The 6,580-nt window shown below is 43.1% G+C and overlaps 1 pseudogene; it reads right to left on the reverse strand.

The window, feature by feature from the left end:
* Positions 1 to 4,177: 4,177 nt before the first annotated feature.
* LOC148014193 (25S ribosomal RNA) lies at positions 4,178 to 5,919 on the reverse strand (annotated as a pseudogene).
* Between the last annotated feature and the right edge of the window lie 661 nt (positions 5,920 to 6,580).

The following is a 6,580-nucleotide window of genomic DNA, read 5'->3' on the forward strand; positions in this document are numbered from 1 at the left end:
CTTGTTGGATGTATTGATGCTTGGTCATCATGGTTTATGCCCGGATATGCTATTTGAGAGCTATTGAGCCTTAATTTGGATGCATAAACTTTTTTGTTGGTTGGGATTTATGCTACCTTGGTTGATAGGTTATTTTACCTCCAGTTTGGTTATGCCTATTGATTTCATGCTATATCTTTGGAATATGCAATGAAGTATTGACCTTTGGGGTACAACATCAAGCTTGTCTTTGGTTCTAGATCTTCATTTGAGCTTGAGCTCCGCTTTGGAATGCATTTGATACTTCGTCTTGGATGTACATATGGCATGTATGTTACCTATGTCTGACCGGTTTTGACATGCTTGGCCTATGCTACTACTACATGCTACTTACATTGTTTGGAGCCGATTGCTACTAGTCCTTGTCTTGGCTTGCATCTGGCTTCTGGGAACTTACTTGGGATATTTCTTGGCTTTCCCGTGTTGTATTTGGGATACAGTTGATGTATATGGATGCTCTAATTGGAGGCTACAGAGCCTATATACTCATGATGTCTTATTGATGTCTGGTCTTGGATCTTTCGTCACTAGTGCTCTCATATGCCCTTCTTGAGCTTCTTGGCTTGATCCATATGACTTTTGTGCTAGTGGGAGCATCGTTGGATGTTTGACAGACATTGAGCAAGTGGTTTATGCTATTGAGCTTTGAGTATTCTAAGACTTGGATCTTCTTCACTTGGATGTTGCATGGTTGATATGTCGTGGTCCACATACATGTACTTGGGTTGATTTGGGCTTCGTACTCCCTCAACATACACCTCTTTGTGTCAGGTCTTGCCAGTGTTGTGTACACTTTGCCCTATTACACAAGGGGTGTGCCAGCTTATTGACGGATTTTTTTGACATGCTTGGGTGTTTTCTTGATGTTCGTATGATTGTCATATGTTGATTTATGCCCTTTGATACTGGTTATGCTTTGACAGCCAATGGTTGACTTGGTGCATTGATTTTGCCTACAGTTTGCTCTCATTGTATCTGGCTGTAATTTATTACAACAAGCAGTTATGTATGGACTAATGTGGAATTTTCATGCTGAATAATCTTGATTTTATGTACTTTTGATGGTACTTGGTGGGCAGCATCATTAGCTATCAATTTGTGGTCATTTTGCCTTGGTTTTGGTGGTATTTTTGGATGTTTACAATAGAAAACAACAAGTAGTTTTGAACTGTTTGCACTATTTTGGACTGCATTATGGGTTCTTCTTCCACTGATAGTGCTATCTTCAACACCACTAAGATTAATGGTATGAATTATGCCCTATTGGAAGAGCCAAGTCTGGTGGGTATTGGTGCAGAAATCGCAGATAAATCCACTAAGGATGCATGGCGAGCAGCCTGAACTTTTTAAATTGTATTTTTAACTTGTGGTCCATGCAACCACCTTGAGCCATAGATAAGGAGATTTCATTAGATTCCCTTGGGCCTCAACCTTAAGATTGAATTCCACACAAAATCTTGTGTCATTTTAGACCTTAGAAAGAGAAAATCACTTCTCTCCTCACTTCCAGAGGATCACATCTCTTGTCTTTCTTAGTGAGAGAATTACCTCTCTTGTCTTTCTTAATGAAAGAAAAGACCTTATACCTTGACTTGTAAGGGAGAGGATGACCCCAAATGAATGAAATGCTCATTACACACAAGTAAACATTCCCATGCGTCCCCGGACGCACAAAGAAATACATATACATAATGCTAATGCACTTCCTCTTCCTAGAACTCAATCCATCTTCATTTATGTGTAACTCCTTGGTTCTTGTGTGCACTCTTACACTTGGCAGACACTTCCTTCCCCCTTCATAACTTGTACTGCATGTACAAAATATCCCCGTCACAATGCTCAGATCACCCCATTAAGTGATGCACTAGGAATACTGGTCTCTAAATAGTCTCATGGCCATGCTAGATCATCATCAACACTTAAATAAAAGTGAGTCATTAATTTATTGACATAGCTTTATTAAATAGAGAACATGTAATAAGCAATCAATTTAGTGACATTAGGTAATGGAGGTTGTTTGCTGTCTAGCAGAGGTACTGGTTGATCGCCTTTCCATCCCTACATTGGATGTATTCCCCATCGCTTGGGCTCTCAAATAATGAATCCTACTGTAGCACTCTTCCATTTTATGGTTGCTCCACCTTTTATCAAAGTCACACCATAGAGCACGTCAAGCATCTGGTTTGTTCATCCCCATATTTTTAGGTAAACACTGAGATCTAGCGTGATCACCCCCATGATGTCCACAGTTATACCTTCTATCCAATCATCTTTGCTCCATCACTCTTGGCGGTCCATACACCTGCTGCATTTTTTCCATAACTCCTTTCATTATTCCTTTGACTTGCGATTCAGTGGATGAGTCGCTACTGCTAGCTTTTGAGCTCGTAGACTCTGGCTCTCCACAATCACAATTGTCATCATAATCTATTGCATCATAGATGCATTAATTCAAATTCTTGTGATGCTTCATGTATAATGCTGTGTGTTCTTTATCTAACAAGCCTTCTAAGAAGATTGACACTAACCTCTCTTGACTTGGAATCTCCTCATCACAAGACATCTCGACAAGTATTGTCGCAATTGGTTAGCGTAGTCTCTCACTGACTCATTCGACTTCTACACAAACCCATGGATCTGTGAAAGCACATCATTTTCCAAAAGTTTGCTGCGAAGTCCTTTTCAAGTGCTTCATAAGTATGATAGATGGATAGGTTCAATGTGTGAAACCATGACAACACACAACCTTCCAATGTAAGTCCAAATCCTTTCACCTCAGTGTGGAGATCATGAACTTGCTCGAGTCTGGCTACTTGTTTAAATCTAGCCATGTGATCGTAAGGATCACATGACCCATTAAACTTCTTGACCCACTTTTGAAAGTCGACTGGTCTAACTTTCCTAGATTCGAACGTTGCTCGACCTAGAGTGAAGGTGCTTGCTTCTTCCCTAGGATATGAGAATTTAACTGTGGGTCTAAATGAACTAGTGGGCCTCGTTGGCACCTCATGTGCTAATACCCTTCTTTTCCTAGCTCAAAGGTTGAATGCCAACTGGCCCTCAAGTGCATCTCATGAGGGTTTATGTTGGTGACAGTGATCAGTGCGGGTGGTGCTATTGGCGAGGGGTGAGCCCACCTGAGATCATGGTTGCAAGCATCAACATCCCAAGCTCCCTTAAATATAAAACGAAAGGCTGTTCAAGCACGAGTTCATGGGAGGTCACCGATCCCAATACTCTTGTGGCCCAAGCATTCTTTACCCGCATAAATGAAAAGCAAGGGTGCAGTTTTAGGACTTCTCGGTAGGTCACACATCCCAATACTGTTTTGGCCCAAGCACTCTTAACTGCGGAGTTTTGATGGGATTTGGTGTATTAACGTTGGTATGACCGCACCACGCTTAGATGCCATGCTCACGGATATACATGTCGTATGCAAAAAAGCCACACGCACAACTTTTTTTTGGGGGGGAGGGGGGGATGCCACATCCCGAACTAGTTCCAGGGGTGGAATTGACCAATGGCACATCGAACCCCACAACAAGGGGGAACCTAGTTGCATGTGCAAGGGGAAAAACCCCATGGCTACTTGCATGTGGTGTGAGAGGGCACCACACCGAGCCCCAAACCCCATGACTAATCCCATTGTTGGAGGGCAGTTGCAACAAGATTTTTCCCCCACAAAAGCGACAAATCCTCTCGGTTGTGACTAAGTTCATCATGTGTGCAAGTGGGGCACAATTCGAATTCCACATCTAATCTCATATGTGCAAGCCGTACATGACACCACACGACTGATTGCCTGCGTGATGGGGTGCCACACCGAACCCCAAAACTAACTTCTCTTCATGCACATAGGGTGGGTGCCGTGCAAAACCACGACTAATTTCTTGCATGTGTGGGGGCCATGGGCCGCCGGGGGGGAGAGAGAGAGAGAGTCGAGGCCTTGTAATTATTTTCCAGTGAGATGTATAAGAGGGGTAAGCGCGAACCCCACGACTGGTCTCGTAAGAGGGAAAGAAATCCAAAGGCTTCCCATTCAATGCATGCACAAAGATTCACTGCCCAAAGGGGGGGGAACTTGTGTCTTTTTTCACAAGGAACGAGTCGAACCCCACGACTAATCAGAAGAGGGGACAAATCGGTGCAGCTACGAGAGCTGAATCTTAGTGGATCATAGCAGCAAGACTACTCTACCACTTACAATACCTAGCCACATATTTAAGTCATCTGCAAAGGATTCATCTTCCCAATCTTTTGGAATTTCCATTCAGAGCCCCCGAGGTGCGGCCACTTCCACACCTCAGGGGGGAGACTCTTGACACATGCTCTAGGGGATACACGAGTGCCCGTACTATAAGTCGGGGAGGTAGAGAGCATTGCATCTAGCATGGATTTTGACTTAGTGGTGTTCATTCATAATCCTACACATTGTAGCTTCATGCCATTGACTTTTCAACCAAGCACAATGACCAATTATGTGAATCAACGATTCCTCTCGTACTAAGTTAAATTACTATTGCAACATAGCTCATTAGTAGGATAAAACTAACCTATCTAAACCTAGCTCACGTTCCCTATTGGTGGGTGAACAATCCAACACTTGGCAAATTGTCTTTCGCAATGATAGGAAGAGCCAACATCGAAGGATCAAAAAGCAATGTCACTATGAACACTTGGGTGCCACAAGCCAGTTTTCCCTATGGTAACTTTTCTGATACCTCTAGCTTCAGATTCTAAAAAAATTAAAGGATCGATAGGCCATGCTTTCACGGTTTTTATTCGTATTGAAAATCAAAATCAAATGAGCTTTTACCGTTTTTCTCCACATTAGATTTTTGTTTTTGTTCAGCTCATCTTAGTACACCTGTGTTATCTTTTAACAGATGTGCCACCCCAGCCAAACTCCCCACCTAACAATGTCTTTTGCTTGGATCAGCACATAAGTGCACCTTAAGACCAAAAGCAGGGGTAGAGCCCCGCCTCCGCCTCACAGAGTAAGTAGAATAACATTAAAAGTAGTGGTATTTCACTTGTGCCAAAGGCTCCCACTTATTATACACCTCTCGAGTCATTTCACAAAGTCTGTGGAGCTCAACAATGTCTTCTTTCCTCGCTGATTTTTCCAAGCTCATTCCCTTGGGTGTGGTCTCGTAGATAATAGATAGGGATAATGGGAATCTCCTTAATCCATTTATGCACATCACTAGTTAGATGATGAGGCATTTGGCTACCTTAAGAGAGTCATAGTTACTCCCCCTGTTTACTCGCGCTTGGTTGAATTTCTTCACTTTGACATTCAAAGCACTGGGCAGAACTCACATTGCGTCAACATCACTACAGAGGGGAAGATATTCCGTTCTGAAAGTATCGAAACTCATTCTTCTAAGGATTGTTATTGTTCCATCATTATAAGGATTACAAACCACAATTAAGTATGCCATTCTTAGAGGATGTACCAATAAAGAGTTGTACATAGGTTAAGAAGAATGAAGAGTTGAATGGGCCGTTGTAGAGCATTTGTTCCCAGTCATACAGCAAATTTGTGAAAAGATTTTGGCTTGCTTAGAGGAAGTGCATTTGACTCTTTTGGGCCAAAAGCCTTTATTTGGAGCTCAATTAAACATTCAAATTCCCCTTGTTTGTACCAGTTCTGAGATGGTTGTTCACCGCCTCTAGGGCGGGCCACCCCGCAAGGAGTAACGTTCTATGGTTGTCGCTCGGTGGGCACGCGTAGGCCTTCCCTCCTTGCTAGGGCAGCTTGGGCAAACCCTCGATAGCCTTCGGTGTTAGACCGCAGACCCCTACACCCAACCCTCATAGCTAATCCTTTTCCCAAAGTTACGGATCCATTTTTCATGTAACGTGTCCGCTTGTCCACTTGTGGGACACGTCTTAGCAGCCCATTGGGAGGGGAGTCTAAAAAGCGCTACCTGGCACTCGCAAGGAATGCCACAGGGTTTGCGATCTAGGTCTTTGCGAGTCTGCCCCGAAGCGGAAGTATCCGACCATTCCCACTTAGGACCGACCTGAAGTCAGGGTTTCTTTCCTATCAGCCAAGTCTCTAGGAAGTAGCTAGCGTCGAGCTCCAGATGAACCACTTTGCGTAGGAACAACAAAGTCGAAGTGGATTTATGTTGCACTTGGTTCATGGAGAATGGGAAACGAGAAGGATGCGAAGCTCAACCTCTCTGCCCATAAGGCATAGTCCCATTCCGCTTCCCTAAAACAACATAAATCGGGATTCTAACTCTATTGACTCTAGGTCTTCACAATTTTGTTATTATGTCTTTTGAGAAAAGTTCCCAACTAACCGGGACCACCCTTCCGTAGGACGGACCCAAGTCGCATCCACCACACTTTCCTCGATAGCTTTAGTTGTCTAATTAGGTCCTACCACATTTATGTGTGACATGTGAAATCGGCTTCATTAATTAATCCTTTTAGGGCATAGAGTTCGTTCACATAATTTACAACACATACACAAAAACAAAACAAGCAGTCCTTTTATCAAACAAGTTCCTTAACTTATCTTTAAGTT

Source organism: Lygodium microphyllum, chromosome 25 (assembly GCF_053477565.2).
Source record: "Lygodium microphyllum isolate KBCC chromosome 25, Lygodium_microphyllum_v1.1.10, whole genome shotgun sequence".
Classification (NCBI taxonomy): Eukaryota; Viridiplantae; Streptophyta; class Polypodiopsida; order Schizaeales; family Lygodiaceae; genus Lygodium; species Lygodium microphyllum.